This window comes from Silurus aristotelis, assembly GCF_946808225.1.
Source record: "Silurus aristotelis genome assembly, chromosome: 12".
In the NCBI taxonomy this organism is placed as follows: domain Eukaryota; kingdom Metazoa; phylum Chordata; class Actinopteri; order Siluriformes; family Siluridae; genus Silurus; species Silurus aristotelis.
The window spans coordinates 57,774-76,236 of NC_139585.1; the positions used below are offsets into that span (position 1 = coordinate 57,774).

General features: G+C 38.6%; 3 long non-coding RNA genes across 3 annotated transcripts; 2 read left to right on the forward strand and 1 right to left on the reverse strand.

Annotated features, from left to right (window-relative positions):
- The first annotated feature begins 54 nt into the window (after positions 1–54).
- On the forward strand, positions 55–5,214 carry LOC310735052. Its single transcript, XR_014536209.1, has 3 exons — positions 55–1,987; positions 2,025–4,959; positions 5,107–5,214. It is a non-coding gene; the product is annotated as an uncharacterized lncRNA (long non-coding RNA).
- A 7,420-nt stretch (positions 5,215–12,634) lies between these two features.
- Positions 12,635–17,503, forward strand: LOC310735049. Its single transcript, XR_014536205.1, has 2 exons — positions 12,635–14,178; positions 16,952–17,503. It is a non-coding gene; the product is annotated as an uncharacterized lncRNA (long non-coding RNA).
- LOC310735046 lies at positions 13,989–16,399 on the reverse strand. The gene is made up of 2 exons (XR_014536202.1): positions 15,730–16,399; positions 13,989–15,642 (listed from the first exon to the last, which is right to left on the reverse strand). It is a non-coding gene; the product is annotated as an uncharacterized lncRNA (long non-coding RNA).
- Positions 17,504–18,463: the final 960 nt, after the last annotated feature.

Here is an 18,463-nt window from a genome sequence, read left to right on the forward strand (position 1 = left end):
CTCCATGGTTTGGTTTTGGGAAAACACTGTACAGTCCTGTTAATAATAATAATCAGTAATGCAGTCTGTTAGATTGTCAATATCCTCCCCATGAGATTTGCACAATTCCTCACACATAGTTGTTTCAAAACAGTCTTTCAGAGCCTCACTGGTCTCATCAGACCATGTACTCACTGTGCGAGAGGCATCTGGTTGCCTGCATACAAGGGGTTTGTACACAGGTAGGAGATGAACCAGGTTGTGATCCGATCTTCCCAAAGGGGGGGAGGGGTGCTGGAGTATAAGCCTCCCTTAAGTTTGCATAAAATAAATCCAGTGTTTTATTGTCTATGGTGTGGCATGAAACATACTGGGTGAATTTGGGCAGAGTGGAGGATGGAGTGGCATGCAGAGCTAATGAGAGGCATTTGGACTTCGTGTTAACAGTCTGTTAGCAACAGAATGCAGGACATCGCATGTCGGTTCACTGTCAGCACAGGGGGGAATATACACAGCTATCTCGATAACATGCAAGAATTCCTTGAGCAGATAGTACGGCCTCATGCTAGCGGCTAACAGCTCAATGTCCTTACAGCAGATCTGCTCTTTAATAGTGACCAGGTTTACACCATCTATTATTCACAAACACTGCCAGTCCTCCTCCCTTTCTCTTACAGCTCTCCATCGTTCTGTCCGCGCGCAGTAAATCAAATCCATCCAGAGCCACGGTCGTATCTGGTGTTAGCTTGGTTAGCCATGACTCTGTGAACAGCATGATGCTACATTCCCGGAATTCCCTCTGATGCCGCTAGCTCATCCATCTTGTTGGGTAAAGATCTCACATTTCCCATGATGATGGACGGGAGAGTTGGTCTTTAACGTCTCTTTTTAGTCAGACACATAGCTCCAGCACGTTTTCCCCGTCGTCTCCTTCTTAGATCACGGGGAATATCCTTTTTTTCCCTGTAGTAGCATCGGCGTGTTGCGGAATGCTAACAGCTGATCCCTGGTGTAAACAATAGGACCGCGGCTGTGAACATAGTTTCCAGACGCGACTATGAACAAAGTCCAAAAAAGCAGGAAAAGTAGAGCAAACTCTGTAACTTTGTTGATGTCCATTGTGCAGTTTACAATTACACACATATACTCAAAGAAAAAAACACAAAGTGCCAGAACACTACAAAATAAATAAAAAAGAGTACAAACTTAAAGGGAGCTGCTGCAACAGGCTGCCACTTGGGCGGCGCCTAATCTGTTGAATAGGGTCAAAACCACTATTTATAATCTATCTATCTATAAAACTTAATAAAGTTTGTTAAAAACTTAAGTACATTTGAAAGCAATCTTCAAGTTAGAAAACATCTTTCCACTAAATTCTGATAAGATGGAAGTACTTTTACTAGGACCACATGCAGCTAGAAGCAGGCCACTGTCATGGAACATCAGACGGCAAACACCGGGAGTAAAACAAGGTGTAGTTTTTGTGATCCTTGAAGAGAAAAACAAAGGAGATTCAGAAACTAGAGTTTGGAAATGACAAACTTAACTGTAGCGAGCAGGATCACACGAAAACACAGGATCAGTAAGGAGTCTGGATGATCTAGGGTAAGTGTACAGCTGAGTGTTGAGCCTTTGAGGGGGTGTGGCAGGTGGTTCGCTGACAGCCACATGGATACACTTTTTTTTATTATAACATCGCTCTCATTCATTTATAAATTTATTCATGCTTTTGTTACATGTAGATTAGACTACTGTAACACTTTACTCTCTGGATGTTCTAGCAAGTGCATAAACCACATCAATTTAGTCCCAAGTGCAGCAGCAAGCGCAATTACAAGAACCAGAAAATATTACTACATCCCTTTTGTCCGATACAATTTACACTGGTTCCCAATCAAATCTCCCATTTATTATAAAATATTACTATTAAATTTAATTCAGTAGTTTTATTTGTGTTGTGTTTTTAACAGTGGACATTTTGCCACACCAGCTTTACAGAGATAAAGAGGTTCATTCATTCATTTTCTCCCGCTTCAGATAAAGAGGTTATAAAGTTTTATAAGAGATTAGAAGTTTAGTGTCTATAAGATTAAGTGCTCCAGTGGTGATTGTGGTGAAGAAAAAACTCCCTGAGATGGAATTGGGAGAAACCCTGAGAGGAATCAGACTCAGAAGGAAACCTTAATTATCATTCTCAACACAGAATGTCCATCATTACAGTTCCATCATTGTTAAAGTGTGCAGTGATGTGAATAAATGCAAACTCTGGTCCTGAGCACATTGTAGCACACGTTTGGCATTAATCACAGTCCAAATCCATCCTCAAAGTTCTTGAGATGTTAAAAAACTTCATGGATTTTTAGGCTGTTTAAACTCAAGCTGTACAGAGTTTTCAACTGAAGAGAACTCCATCCAGAGGTAGAACGTCAGGATAAATCTGATAGATCTGAAGAGAGAAAAGTGAGGGGAACATTGATCACTGGTGTCTCAGGAGCATGTTTAACACAATAAGGTCTTTGCTGTTCCATCTTGAGACAAAAACACTATCCAGGGATGCTACATATTCTGAAGATTATTCTGAAAGGGGCCAGTGATGTGTATCACTGCAAAGTAACACTTCTAGTTTATCTGAGTTTAAAAAGCCAATTTGGTTCATGTTTTACAATTCACATTATTCCAGTTTCTTAATCTTGTGTTGGTGTTCTTTCTTTTTCATGTGTTTTTGTATTCTTGCACTAATCTACTCTGGTAATTGGCCAATTTTAGCTTTAAGCTTGTTTCACTTTTTTAGTTTGCATGCCATTTTAGATTTGTTTGTCTTTCTATTCAAATTAACGTTCTTACTCAGCACTTGCATCTGCCTTCACTATCGTGTGTGTTCCTCACTTTCAATAAGATTTGGTTAAAGTAAATTCTATGTAAAGTAGGAAAACAATGACACAAATGTTATCAAACCTAAATGTAAACAAACAGAAACAATTTTTTTCAGATCCTGCAACAAGCTTCTAAACAACACTGATGTAAATTGTTTACGTTCTTCATATTTCTTTGAGATTTCAGTACTCGCCTGCAATATTTCAGTTATTCCCTGAATTTATGATTAATGACAGATCAATGGTGGTCAAGGTACACAAACCATGTTTATTTGAGTTCATGTAGAGAGACACTCTGCAAGATTTGACTCCATTAAAAGTGTCCCTTTTACATTTGTAGTTGAGTAAAAGTTCAAGTTCAAGTTTATTTCTATTGTGCTTTTCACAATGGACATTGTCTCCAAGCAGCTTTATAGAACTTATGAATTAAATTGAATGATGTGTGTTTATCCCTGATGAGCAGCCTGGGCGACTGTGGCAAGAAAAGTACGAAAGTATTTGCCTTCATAAACTTAAGTATGATTCAAGTAGTAATATGAAAGAACTATGATTTATTATGGCTATGATTGTACATGTTATCATTTTTCATTCCTTAATGTTCACCGCTGATATGGCTTGACTATAATGTCTTATTTTCAGTAGTAATGTAACATATAATCAATTGCATACACACTACAAATGTTACAAAACTGATCTAGTTAATTAGAGACATTAAATAATAAATAAGAGCCAAAGCTAGGGAGTAGACAAGCAGCCTAACCCAGCCTGTATGCTAGCTGCTTTAAGTCATCATTCAGATTGCACTATATTGAGACTGGGTTTGTTTCTTAAGTTAGACAAAATGCAGAAATACTTATGAAGTTTACAGCTAACAACATCAGCCCCATTTGACTGGCAGAGGCCACAATTATTTATATTAATAATTTAAGAACCACCCAATATGTATGAAGTGCTTTAGAGTAACATATGTAGATACACACTCATTATTATTTACAGATTCCCAAAGACCTATTCTGAATTCCTTTTTAAAGTTGTTTAAAGTGGATTTCTCTTCAAATTCACTTATTCTCTAAACAAACTATTAATTGTAACTGACTTTAATATTAATTTTAATAATCAAAAAACCCCTCTCAGAACAGCAGTTTTAGATTCAGTATGGATTAAAATAATCTTTAATCCAGAAATCTAATTATTTCTGTAAAGCTGTTTTGTGACAATGTCCAGTGTTAAAAGTGCTACACAAATAACATTTTATTTAATTTATTTGAACAAAATAGGGTTAGGGTTAACCCTAACCCACTAATAATGTGGACACACATTCTAACAGCAAAAAGACTAAACCTGCAATGTTTTTTTTCCACATCTATTATCTATAGCTTTAAATATCAAAGCAGGGAATGTCCAACATGTATATAATTATACCCTATACACAACATGATACATTTTCCCATTCTTGTGCAGTTTAAGTCATACCCTACCACCAATCTGATTTGGTTAATTCAAATTTGTATGTAAAATAAAGCATAAAGGGCATGGTGATTTGCATAATAAGGTAACACTTGCTTTGAATTCTACAATTAGACATTTTACAAACTATTTGTAAACTGTCTTAAAGACAGATACTTTTAAACTCCAAAGAAGAGACATCTTCATCAGCACCCTTCATTTACCCCATGGGCCAAAGATATACAGTTATAGAGTTGATTCTCAGGCGATCTCTGTTTATCTATACTATAAAATGCTTTATGCTAATTAATAAAATTTTATATCGCTTTATAATACTATTCAATGCATGTATACAAATAAGTCATTCACCATTAATGTCTTCATATTCCTAATATTTATTTCTAGCATCCTCTAAGAACAACAATATAATTACTCATTATGGATTAGCAGAAAATCTGCAACTATGCAGTAATTATTGAGTCTTACATTTCTCCTGAAGAATTACTAGCTTAACAATGGCTTTGTTATATAACTACTGATTCATTATTATTTCCAAACAACAAATCATGGAGATCTATTTTCAAATATATATTAACCTATTCCAATAGCTCAGTGTATACAATGTAAATGTGTACGACTTGGGGTTAGTAATGAGGTTAAAGTTAAGAGTTATTGATGGGGTTAAAGGTAGTGAAGGGGTTAGATTGAAGGTTTAGTGATGGTATTAAGGTTAGTGATGGGATTAGGGTTATTCATTGGTTTAGGGTTATTGATGGGATTAGAGAGAAGGGTTAGTGATGGTATTAAGGTTAGTGATGGGGTTAGAGTGAAGGGTTAGTGATGGGTTTAGGGTTATTGATGGGATTAGAGAGAAGGGTTAGTGATGGTATTAAGGTTAGTGATGGGGTTAGAGTGAAGGGTTAGTGATGGGTTTAGGGTTATTGATGGGATTAGAGAGAAGGGTTAGTGATGGTATTAAGGTTAGTGATGGGGTTATAGTGAAGGGTTAGTGATGGGTTTAGGGTTATTGATGGGATTAGAGAGAAGGGTTAGTGATAGTATTAAGGTTAGTGATGGGGTTAGAGTGAAGGGTTAGTGATGGTATTAAGGTTAGTGATGGGGTTAGAGTGAAGGGTTAGTGATGGGGTTAGGGTTATTGATGGGACTAGAGTGAAGGGTTAGTGATGGGATTAGGGTTAGTGATGGAGTTAGAGTGAAGGGTTAGTGATGGTATTAAGGTTAGTGATGGGGTTAGAGTGAAGGGTTAGTGATGGGGTTAGGGTTAGTGATGGGGTTAGAGTGAAGGGTTAGTGATGGGATTAGGGTTAGTGATGGGGTTAGAGTGAAGGGTTAGTGATGGTATTAAGGTTAGTGATGGGGTTAGAGTGAAGGGTTAGTGATGGGGTTAGGGTTAGTGATGGGGTTAGAGTGAAGGGTTAGTGATGGGATTAGGGTTAGTGATGGGGTTAGAGTGAAGGGTTAGTGATGGTATTAAGGTTAGTGATGGGGTTAGAGTGAAGGGTTAGTGATGGGGTTAGGGTTAGTGATGGGGTTAGAGTGAAGGGTTAGTGATGGGATTAGGGTTAGTGATGGGGTTAGAGTGAAGGGTTAGTGATGGTATTAAGGTTAGTGATGGGGTTAGAGTGAAGGGTTAGTGATGGGGTTAGGGTTAGTGATGGGGTTAGAGTGAAGGGTTAGTGATGGGATTAGGGTTAGTGATGGGGTTAGAGTGAAGGGTTAGTGATGGTATTAAGGTTAGTGATGGGGTTAGAGTGAAGGGTTAGTGATGGGGTTAGGGTTAGTGATGGGGTTAGAGTGAAGGGTTAGTGATGGGATTAGGGTTAGTGATGGGGTTAGAGTGAAGGGTTAGTGATGGTATTAAGGTTAGTGATGGGGTTAGAGTGAAGGGTTAGTGATGGGGTTAGGGTTAGTGATGGGGTTAGAGTGAAGGGTTAGTGATGGGATTAGGGTTAGTGATGGGGTTAGAGTGAAGGGTTAGTGATGGTATTAAGGTTAGTGATGGGGTTAGAGTGAAGGGTTAGTGATGGGGTTAGGGTTAGTGATGGGGTTAGAGTGAAGGGTTAGTGATGGGGTTAGGGTTAGTGATGGGGTTAGATTGAAGGGTTAGTGATGGGATTAGGGTTAGTTATGGGGTGATAATGAGAGCTAGATAGAGAGACTGAGATGGTTAGTGATAGTAAAAGGTTTAGGGTTCGTAACAGGGTTAGTGAATAGATTTGCTATTGGGAATTAATAAGATTGCAAATGATCAGTGTTTATTGTAAAATAAATTCAACTGGCTAGTTTTTTTGGAGAAATATAAGACACAGCATTTGCTCTTTGCTTGAGTAATTACCAAATAGTTTACTATGAACTCCTGCAAACATTTGTACTGAGTATTTTACCAGAAATAATGGTACATACATTATATACTATATTATATACATTATTATATATTATATATTATGTACACTGGATGCAGTCCATCCAAAAAATACAGCATATATACAGATGGTATCCATAGATAAAGTAGAATAATCTATAAAGTTACAGTCATATACAGTTATAATTATTCAGGGATGATACAGAATGTACAGAGTGGAGAACTGCATGATGATTACAGACAGTAAAATGAAAATGCATAGTTACCAAAATGTTGATGAACAATACATTTGACCTTCATGTTCAAAAAGTAATAAATACTTCTTTCTAAAATGTAACATTGGAAAAGAATGAAAAAGAAAATCTCTTGTGTTTTTCCATTTCGGCTGTACCTTACTCCCAAAGGATTAGTTTTTTTTGTGTAGGTAAATCTCTATGAAAACTAAGAAAGGTGTCATCAAGCAGAAGGAGAAAAAAAACCCAAAGATGTAGATTAGTGCTGAAGACAATGCAGAAGTCTCTGAAGGACACTAGCATACAGAAACACTACATCACTGTTTTACCACCTTCACATCTCAGGTATGTTCTAAAATTCCAGTTATTTCTTACCATTTCATGTGTAAATGCTTTACATAAATATACATGTGGGGCAATTTCTAATTTTGGGTAAATGAATGTTTTTTTTTAATCATAACACAAATGTGGTTATGAAGAGGCTCATGGATGAATTGCAGAAAATAATCAGAAAAATAAATAAAATATAATTAGGTGTTTTATTGTTGTTAATGTTGACATTTTTACTTCTTATTGTCTTCTCTAATTTGTCAGCTAAGACTTAAATTCCTTTCTGACAATCTTCTTCTTCTTCTTCTTCTTCTTTCGGCTGCTCCCATTAGGGGTCGCCACAGCGGATCATCCGTCTCCATACCCCCCTGTCCTCTATATCTACCTCTTTCACACCAACTACCTGCATGTCTTCCCTCACCACATCCATGAACCTCCTCCTTGGTCTTCCTCTTTTCCTCCTACCTGGTGGCTCCATCCTCAGCATTCTTCTACCAATATAATTCATGTCCCTCCTCTGCACATGTCCAAACCATCTCAATCTCACCTTCCTTACCTTGTCACCAAAACGTCCTACATGCGCTGTCCCTCTAATAAACTCATTTCTAATCTTGTCCATCGTCGTCACTCCCAACGAAAACCTCAACATCTTCAGCTCTGCTACCTCCAGCTCCACCTCCTGTCTTTTACTCAATGCCACTGTCTCTAATCCATACAACATCTCAGGTCTCACCACAGTCCTATAAACTTTCCCTTTCATTCTTGCAGATACCCTACTTCTGACAATATCTAGGGTTAAATAAGTTTTATTTATAATAGTGCTTTTAACAGAAGACAAAGCAAGTGATTTATATAATCACTTGCTATATCACCTGATAGTGTTTTTTTTTATTAGTTTTTAAGTCTATAATCTCCAGATGTGTATAACAGGTACTCTGGGAGGATTAACTCTGACATCGTAACTAAAAGGGATATATATGGTGGCTGAGAATTGCAAAACACATTAACAAATCTGAAAACAAAATAACAAATGCAAAAATGGTAAATGACAGGTTTCCAGCTAACAAACTATACCTAACTTTTCCAGTTTGTCAGACTTGTCGTTATGTTTTTGCATTTGTTATTTTGTTTTCGGATTTGTTAATGTGTTTTGCACTTCTCGGCCACCATAGATATAGGATATAAAACACTGTCCATGCCACGATCCACAAACATGAGATCAAGACAAAGTGTTTATAATATTCATTAAAAACAATGTGAACAATCATTATTTAAACTACAATATGGGTACAAATAAACACAAATAAAATCCTATATAAAACTGTATAATATTGCTGAACTAGTCACCATGAGACCTTTGTAATAGTGAATCATGTTTTTATGCCAGTGTTTTATGTCATCTTAGATATGTGAAATGTCCTCACCAAACATTCAGGCATGACAAACATCCAGCTCTGCGTTTAGAGCCAATCTTGATTAAGAGCATGCGTGCATTTAATCAAAGCAAACAGGACTGAGGGACTGAAATATCCTGGTGTTTCATCATAAATTGATTCATGACTGTTCAGGAGTTCAGGCTTTTATTTGCTGAACATTAAACTGGACATTTATTTGTGAAAAACAGCTGATAAGTTGTTTTACACTTGTAAGGTGTATATATACTGTATATATACGAATATATATGAATGAACATATATGAATATATATATTTGTGTTTAGCTTAAAATATAGTATAAAATGTGTAGTCTCTGAATTGTGGGATTTATTTTGTGTATTTTTCAACATCAGTGATGGAGCAGTGTCTGTTCATACTCCTGTTTTTCACAGGTGGGAAAAATTATTTTTCACTTAAATTTCTTTTTAGCATTTTCATAAATACACATTTTCACAAAGCTACTGTAGTGAAATCCTGATGTACGCTGAGATTCTTAAAAGCAAACAAAACAAGCATTTCCTTAGTAACATTGGACACAATAAGCAATTATGCAAATGTGTGGCAAGTTTATTGTTATCAGAATGCAAGCAGGTATTTCTAACAGATCGAGTTACTGATTACTACAAATGTTGAAATGTTCAGGGTTCCGAACAACCCAAACAGAATCGGAAAGGCAGTGTACTGTACAATATCCTTTAAATCTTTTAAGTGCTCCAGAAGGCTTATCACAAAGCACATAAAGATCAGTCATCCCACAACCCTGTAAACATTCTTGCCATTTAGCAGAAGAATCCATTTCACTATGCCTTCCACCATTTGCATTAAACAGAGAATCGTACATCTGCTGCAATTCAACTGTCTCTGACCTACATGGACAAAGAGGACAGTTATGTAAGCTTAGTGTTACATCTCTGGACTGTTTCACTATATCACTTTAATCTCTGGACTGTCACTTTAACTGTGGACTTGCACACAACACCGCACACGTTCACTTTATACCACACCACACCGCACACATTCACTTTAAGGACAATCACATCAACCACCCAAGTGATTACTGTACATATCCATAAGCATACCCTGTATATACACTTTTTCCTTATATATATACATAGTTTATACTCTGTATTTATCTGCCTTCTTTTTCTTTGTTTTATTTTTCTCCCCATCCTATTCCCTCATGCCGGACAGTCGTATAAAGCATTTCACTGCATGTCGTACTCTGTATGTATGTGTATGTGACAAATACAATTTTATTAGATTTTTATAAAAAACACCCCCCCGAAAACTAAATTTCGGAATTTTAGAGAATGCAAATGTAATCCATAATAATCGGTATCCCAACATTTTGGAACTGAATACAGGTACCAGCTACTCTGTTTACACTGATAAATCAGAATTATATGATGTATTGTTTATAGTTGAAATGGCAATAAAAGTCTATTTGACTTGACTCGTAATTGTGCTACAAATTGGAGATCAAATCACATCATCAGGTTTGCTATGTTTAGAGACAATATTTATCTCTCAACTTTGATAAAAATGAAGAGATGACTAAAGAGCTCAGAAGGACCTGTTTGGACCACTAAAAGCATAACTGTGGAAAGATTTTTGGTGTGAACACAGACCCAGTAGAATTTATATCACACACCGGCACATGCTGCTGCTTCACTACACAATTGTTTAAACACAATGATTGCTCTAGTTTTTCCCCAAATGTCCTGTTACTAATTACTTTAGTTGCCTATATGATCCCTGCATCTAATCTAATTTTACTAAAGAGACATTTCTGCAAACATCGCTGAGGAAAAACAGAAATGTAGTGTTAAATATTTTTAAACCAAAATGTACACTTTCTTCCACAGGAATTGTGTCTCTCACTGCATCTGTCTCTTTTAAGTATTATCTAATACTAGAAAGAAAAACATGGACTGATGCTCAAGCTTACTGCAAGGCTAATCACACCGACCTGGCTATCATTGATAGTAATGATAAGATGATCCAACTTCAGAATGAAGCACAGAGACAACAATTTAGATCCAGTGCTTGGATTGGACTGTACAATAATGTCAACAGCTGGCGCTGGACTATTGGAAATGAGCCCCTGGGAACTCTGAATAAATGGGGACTTGGCGAGCCTAATAACTATAATGGAAATCAGGAGTGTGGCGCGATACACTATGTGGGTTTGTTGGATAGAGCGTGTAAAGAAACACTTTATTTTATCTGCTTTGATGGTAAGAAGCTTCATGGTTTTGAAATGTTTTATAACAATTTTTTAACTCTACATGCGATAGACAAAATATATTTTAGGGCACGTTGACAAAATATATGCCATGTTTTCCTTTATTTTCATGTTAGATGTTTTTCCTGAGAAATCTCCTTTAAATTTATGCTGTAGCCAAATATTATTTCACTTTTAAAAGTTAATGCTATTATTAAAAACTCAGGATGTATTAATTGTGTGTTTTCTAATCTTTTAGGCAGAAACCCAGCAAACTACAGCTATGTTTTTGTTTCTAATGTGAAAACTTGGTATGATGCTCAGAGTTACTGCAGACTGCATCACACAGAACTGGCCAGCACAAGAAATGCATCAGAATACACAACTGTATATAACATAGTAACTTCAAGTACTAAAAACATGACTTGGATTGGTCTGTTCAGAGATTCCTGGAAGTGGACAGACCATACCAACTTTTCCTCCATCAGTTGGATGAATGGATACCCTCTTAACATCTTGAGAAATGAAAATTGTGGTTACTTAAACAACACTAAGGTTTCTGATGCACAGTGCTCAGATTTAATGTCTTTTTACTGCTACACAGGCAAGTTAAAGTTTTCAATCTGTCTCATATGTAGACCAAATGAATCTGATTTTTAAAATTAATTTTAATTGTGTCAGTATGTACTGTCAGGTTTGAGAGCAGGTCTCAAACCCGGGTCGCTAGAGTGAGTGGCAGACACTTTAGCTGTCTGCCACGCAGATTTTCACTTTTGATGAAAGTAATAAATCCAACAAATAAGCTCAAGAAAAGAGACCCAAAAAGAGTTGGTTGTCAATACAAAATAATAAAAACAAGATTAATTCAAATGAAAGTAATGTCAAAACAGAACAAAGAACCTCGGGCGATACCAGGAGACTCGAGAAAACAATCCCAGCAAAACAGAACTACTGGTCATCCCAGGCTCTGGAACAAAGAAACCTCCTTGTCGGTGTTCGGGAGCAGAGCGGCACCCTCTCTAGCACCCTCTGCAAAGCTAGGAAAAAAAGAAACCACCTTGTTGGTCATTAGGAGCAAAGCAGCGCCCTCTCTGGTGCCTTCTGCACAGCTCAAGAACAAAGAAACCACCTTGTCGGTGCTTGGAAGCAGAGTGGCACCCTCTCTGGTGTCCTCTGCGAAGCTCGGGAATGGTGCAACAACTCAAGTCAAGTCAAGAGGCTTTTAATGTCATTTCTACTATACATAGTAAAAATGCTTCAGAACCGTTTTCCTGATGGCAGGAGTGTGAAAAGTGTGTGTGAGGGGTGTGTGTGAGGTCTGTGGGGTCGTCCACAATTCTGTGTGCTTTGCAGATGCAGCGTGTGGTGTAAATGTGCATGATGGAGGGGAGATTATCTTCTCTTCGATGATCTTCTCAGTTTTCCTCACTATCCTCTGTAGGGTCTTGCGATCCGAGACGGTGCAGTTCCCAAACCAGGCGGTGATGCAGCTGCTCAAGATGCTCTTAATGGTCCCTCTGTAGAACATGGTCAGGATGGGGGGAGGGAGATGGGCTTTGCTCAGCCTTCTCAGGAAGTAGAGATGCTGCTGGGCTTTCTTGGTGATGGAGCTGGTGTTGAGTGACCAGGTGAGGTTGTCTGCCAGATGAACACCAAGGAATTTGGTGCTCTTGATGATCATTATTGATGGATCCACAGAGGATCCATCAATAATCAGTAAAGATTGGTAACTCTGTGCTCTCCTGAAGTCCTCAACAATCTCTCTGGTTTTGTCAACGTTCAGAGACAGGTTGTTGGCTCCACATCAGGCAGTTAGCTGTTTCACCTCCTCTCTGTATGCTGACTCGTCGTTCTTGCTGATTAGACCCACCACAGTCGTGTCTTCGGCAAACTTGACGATGTGGTTGGAGCTGTGCATTGCTACACAGTCGTGAGTCAGCAGAGTGAACAGCAGTGGGCTGAGCACAGAGCCCTAAGGGGCCCCCGTGCTCAGTGTGATGGTGCTGGAGATGCTGTTCCCGATCCGGACTGACCGAGGTCTCCCAGTCAGGAAGTCCAGGATCCAGTAGCAGAGGGAGGTGTTCAGGCCCAGTAGGCTCAACTTCTCGATCAGATTCTAAATGGGGTTTAGGTCGGGCGAGTTTGCTGGCCAATCAAGCACATGGATACCATGGTCCTTAAACCAGGTATTAGAACTTTTGGCAGTGTGAGCAGGTGCCAAATCCTGCTGAAAAATAAAAAGATGAAGAGCAGAGGGAAGCATTAAGTGCTCTAGAACTTCCTGGTGGATGACTGTGCTGACCTTGGACTTGATTAAATACAGTGGACCAACACCAGCAGATGACATGACTCCCCAGACCCCCACTGACTGTGCAAACTTTACACTGGACCTCAAGCAGCTTGGATTCTGTGTCTCTACTCTCTTCTTCCAGACTCTGGGACCCTGATTTCCAAATTAAATGCAAAGTTTTCTTTCCTTTCATCTGAAAAGACGACTTTGGGCCACTGAGCAACAGTCCAGTCCCTTTTGTCCTTTGTTCAGGTAAGAAACCTCTGATGTTGTCTCTGGTTCAGCAGTGGCTCGACACAAGGAATGACTCCAGCTGCAGTCCAATCTTTGTGAATCTCCACAAAATTCTTGAATCTGCTTTGTTTCTCGTTTTTCTACCACATTTTTCCCTTCCATTCAACTTTTTATCAATGTGCTTGGATCCAGCAGTCTGTAAACAGCAGCTTCTTTAGCGATGACCTTGTGTGTCTCACCCTTCATGTGCAGGGGGTCAATGATAATCTTCTGGAGAATTGTCGAGTCAGCAGTCTTCCCCATGATTGTGGAGCCTGAACCAGACCGAGACACCATTTAAAGACTCAGGAAACCTGAGCAGGTGTTTGGATTTAATGAGCTGATTAGAGTGAGACACCGTGAGTCTCCAATAGTCAACTTTTTCACAATATTTTAGTTTTCTGAGATGCTGAATTTTGGGTTTTCATTACCTGTGAGCCAAAATCATCAAAAGGGGAAAAAAAAACAAAACACTTGAAATATATCAGTGTGTGATGAAACTATATAATATACCAGTTTCACTTTTTCTTTAATTACTAAAATAAATAAAATAAAACATTTTTTAATGATATTCTAATTTATTGAGCTGCACCTATGTATATCTTTGCATTTCTACATAGGAGTCACAAGGAGAAGTCAAGTTATAAAGGTGAAGGTTCAGTCCAGTCAGGATTTGAATGATCCTGCAGTAAAGGATGACATCTTAAAGCAGGTGGGTCTCAAATGATGCAGGACACTTCTGAAATTGTACATTTCTTTCATCATCACTGCATCCAGAACCAAAGAATTCATCAACAACTGGAGGTATAATGCATTGTTTTAATGCAAACTATCCAATAAAACATTTTCAAATACAACCATTGAAGGCATAAATTATGGATCCTTCATCCTTCATCCTTCCTTTTTTTCACAAAAAGAACACCAACATGATTCATAATGCAAATCTATAAATCCAAATAAGGTCAAGGTCACAGGTATCATGTCATTCCCTTATTATTATCCATTATTCCCTTATTGACCCAAAAATGACAAAAACATCAAGGATCAGGGACCAAGTTATAAAAAAGAAAACTGTGCCATTCATTATTATTGGATTACTGCCCCCTACCTGCTGAATAACAAAACATGTTAAATAAAATCCAAACATGAAATAAACCACATGGCAGCTGCTATAATACATTTTTAAAGTGCCCTGCTGTATATGTAGATTACAGTTGCTTTATTTATTTGTCCAACTTTGAACTTTGCATTAATCTCTGAAATTCCTGTTATACTTGAGCAGAAGTTGAATTTACACAATTAGTAAAAGGTATGAATATGACTGTGAACTGTAGTGGAAGGTTTGCATATAGTATAGTTTTTGCTGGGTTGTATGAGGTAATTATACCTGGTCAGTGTTTTATCTGCAGTAGATTGCACTCAGTTCTCTCCCTGTGTGGAAAACAGAGATACACTGCTGAGCACAGGAATAGTAACACAGCACCAAAAACATTTTATCCTCCTACAAGAAGTTGCTGTGTTGTTCCTGTGCTTAGTGGTGTCTCTCTGGTTCTGTCCCTGACTGCGCTCTACAACAACAACAACAACAACAACTGAACATCCCATTCACACAATTGTTGAGTTTCAAACACCCAAGCCGATAACCACTTCTTGGGGGTTTGGTCTGTCTGTCTGCATGTCTATCAACTTGTGAATCAATGTACAAATATATATATTATTTAATAAATGTATTATGAAAAATAATTAATTTACAACTCAATATTACTCACATAGAAATCATGTCTTTACTGGATTTTTAACAACAGATCCTGGGGTCTTTTTTTACTGTCTTTATCATCTCCAAAACTGTCTCACTACATCATTACAACTATAAAGCCCTCATGACATGACCGTGTTAGCTAGCAAGCAAATGCTTACACATTATTTATTCACATATTGAATTATCCCTTTATATGTGAGAACAGACCTGTCCATCCTCATCACTCCCAACGAAAACCTTCTTCAGCTCTGCTACCTCCAGCTCCACCTCCTGTCTTTCACTCAATGCCACTGTCTCTAAACCATACAACATCTCAGGTCTCACCACAGTCCTATAAACTTTCCCTTTCACTCTTACAGATACTCTTCTATCACAAATCACTCCTGCTATCACTCTTCTCCACCCACTCCACCCTGCCTGCACTCTTTTCTTCCCATCTCTAACACACTCTTCATTACTCTGCACTGTTGACCACAGATAACTGAACTCCTTCACCTTCTCCACCTCTTCTCCCTGCAACCGCACCCCTCCACTGCCCTTCCTCTCATTCACACACATGTACTCTGTCTTACTCCTACTGACTTTCATTCCCCTTCTCTCCAGCGTGTACCTCCACCTCTCCAGGATCTTCTCCACCTGCTCCTTACTCTCACCACAAATAACAATATAATTCCCAAATCATGGTCCATGGAGACTCCTGTCTGACCTCGTCCTTCAACCTGTACATCACCACTGCAAACAGGAAAGGGCTCAGAGCCGATCCTTGATGCAGTTCCAACTTTACCTTGAACCAGTCTGCCGTTTCTACTGCACACTTCGCTGCTGTCACACTGTCCTCATACATGTCCTGCACCACCCTCACATACTTCTCTCACACACCAGACTTCCTCATACAATACCACAACTCGTCTCTCGGCACCCTGTCGTACGCTTTCTCTAAATCCACAAACACACAATGCAACTCCTTCTGTCCTTCTCTATACTTCTCCATCAACATTCTCAAAGCAAATAATGCGTCTGTGGTGCTCTTCCTCGGCATGAAACCATACTGTTGCTCACAGATGGTCACCTCTTCTCTCAGCCTGGCTTCCACTACTCTTTCCCATAACTTCATGGTGTGACTGATCAACTTTTTAAAATTATAGATTTTAATTACAAACGATTACTATGAAGAGGTGACTGTCAGGCTGCAGACGCGGAAGCCGATATAGTCCGATCATCGTCCTTCTATTTCAAAAACCGTACAACACAAAAACACTCATAAGCCGTTGAAAACAACAAACAAAGACATCCGCTCGATACGCGTTGCCCACTATGAGTTTGAATGTCCCAAGCATAATCCATAAAGCCTTCGGCAATGAGTAATCCAAGTCGGAAGTGGAATTCGGATATACAGCCAGCAGTCGAGCAGCCACGCGATTGTCCAGCTTGACAATATAACAACCGACAGCCTGTGACTCAAGAACGTAAGTTTAAGTAGTCTGTTCTTTAATGAGCCACAGCTGTCGGTAATCTTGGAAAGCAGCGTGACTGCTATCGAGGGGGGCGTGGCAGGGTGAATCCCTGACAGTGACAAAAAGATCTGATCACAGTAACATGAGTAAATATAATTCATTACTTTCATGCCTGCTGATCATCATATAACGTCTTTATTTTCTGTAGCATTTTTTACAAGAGATCAGGGTCTCTATTCTAAACTTATTAACATTTTATTCTGTTCTTCCAGGTCAAGCAAAACTTAAAAGATTACTGCATGACAGAGAACATCACAGTGAACTGGAGAAAGCAAACAGATGGAGTGGTGTTTCACAAGGAGACTGGACCATACTAAAATATGATCAGAGTAAATAGAGACTTTAGCTTAGGCTTAATTGTGTAGTTTACTTTAAATGATAATGGAACAGTCATATTTACAATATTTATTTTGTTTTTTTTCTGTAATATTCACTCTATATTTCCCTTTATATGTATTCACTTCTTTTATTAATATGTACCGTATTTTTCGGACTATAAAGCCCTGTTCGGACGGGACTAGTTTTCCAAACAACGTTTGAGTTAGAATTTTTTTCAGCTGACGTCTGTTATTTCATGTATGGATTCAGACGGGACTCACATCTCTGTGTTTATTACGGAGGTAGGAGTGTCTGTGTTTTACATGTGGGCGTTGCACAAGACCACATGTCCAGAATGCGTAAATTGCGCATGGTCACATGACCGAAACAGAAACTTTAATACCGGCGCGCTAGGGTTAGTACGGTAGTTCACGTTGATCAAAACAGGTTTTGGAAAAAAACATTTTCAGCATTCACAGACATTCGCATTCGGACGGGATTTCTCAGAGGACCGCCAAGTTTTCTGAAAAACAGTAGGTAATTTGCTCCGGAATTGTTACAGAGGTCCTGTAAGAAAAAGACAGACATGGCAGATTCGGACGGGATTAAAATCACAAAGTACGTCTGTGAAACAGAAATTTCTCTAACGACCCCCTGTAAAACTAGTTCCGTCCGAATAGGGCTTAAGCCGCTACTTTTTTCCTCACGCTTTGAACCCCGTGGCTTAAACAATGAAGCGGCTAATTTATGGCTTTTTCCCAGGTTTTTCCCGGTTTCACAAGCTTCAAAGACAAAAAACTGAGACCCATAACATTAGACCAAAGAAATTGCAGAACGGGTTCAGGTAATCCAATGAAACTCTTTATATTAAATCAGATGCGCTCCCACTAAATCGGGCCGCACCACATCATAAATATGGATGATGTTCCTCTGAGGTTTGACCTGCCACTCACTCGGACTGTCTACAGGAACTGCAAATCATTCGTCACGCTGAAAACAACCGGACATGAAAAAACGCACTTTACCTGTGTTCTGAGCTGCACGGCATCGGGAGAAAAGCTTCACCGATGGTGATTTTTAAACACACGACGATGCCAAAAGATAAACTCTCGAGAGAAATTGTTGTAAAAGGAAGGAGGAAGACAGAGAACAATGATTTTCTTAGTAGGCTACTGTTTAGATACAAGCCGTGTAACAGACACTGTCTTTCATTACTAAAGTTCATTAGTTTCAGTGTAGAAACCTGCGGCTTATAGACATTATTTATGATAAAAATAAAAATCTTTGTAAAATTCAGTGGGTGCGGCTTATATTTGGGTGTGCTTAATAGTCTGGAAATTAAGGTACACACTGTACAAATTGTATCCAATTCTGCTATGACAAAAAAAAATCTAGACTGGATTAGG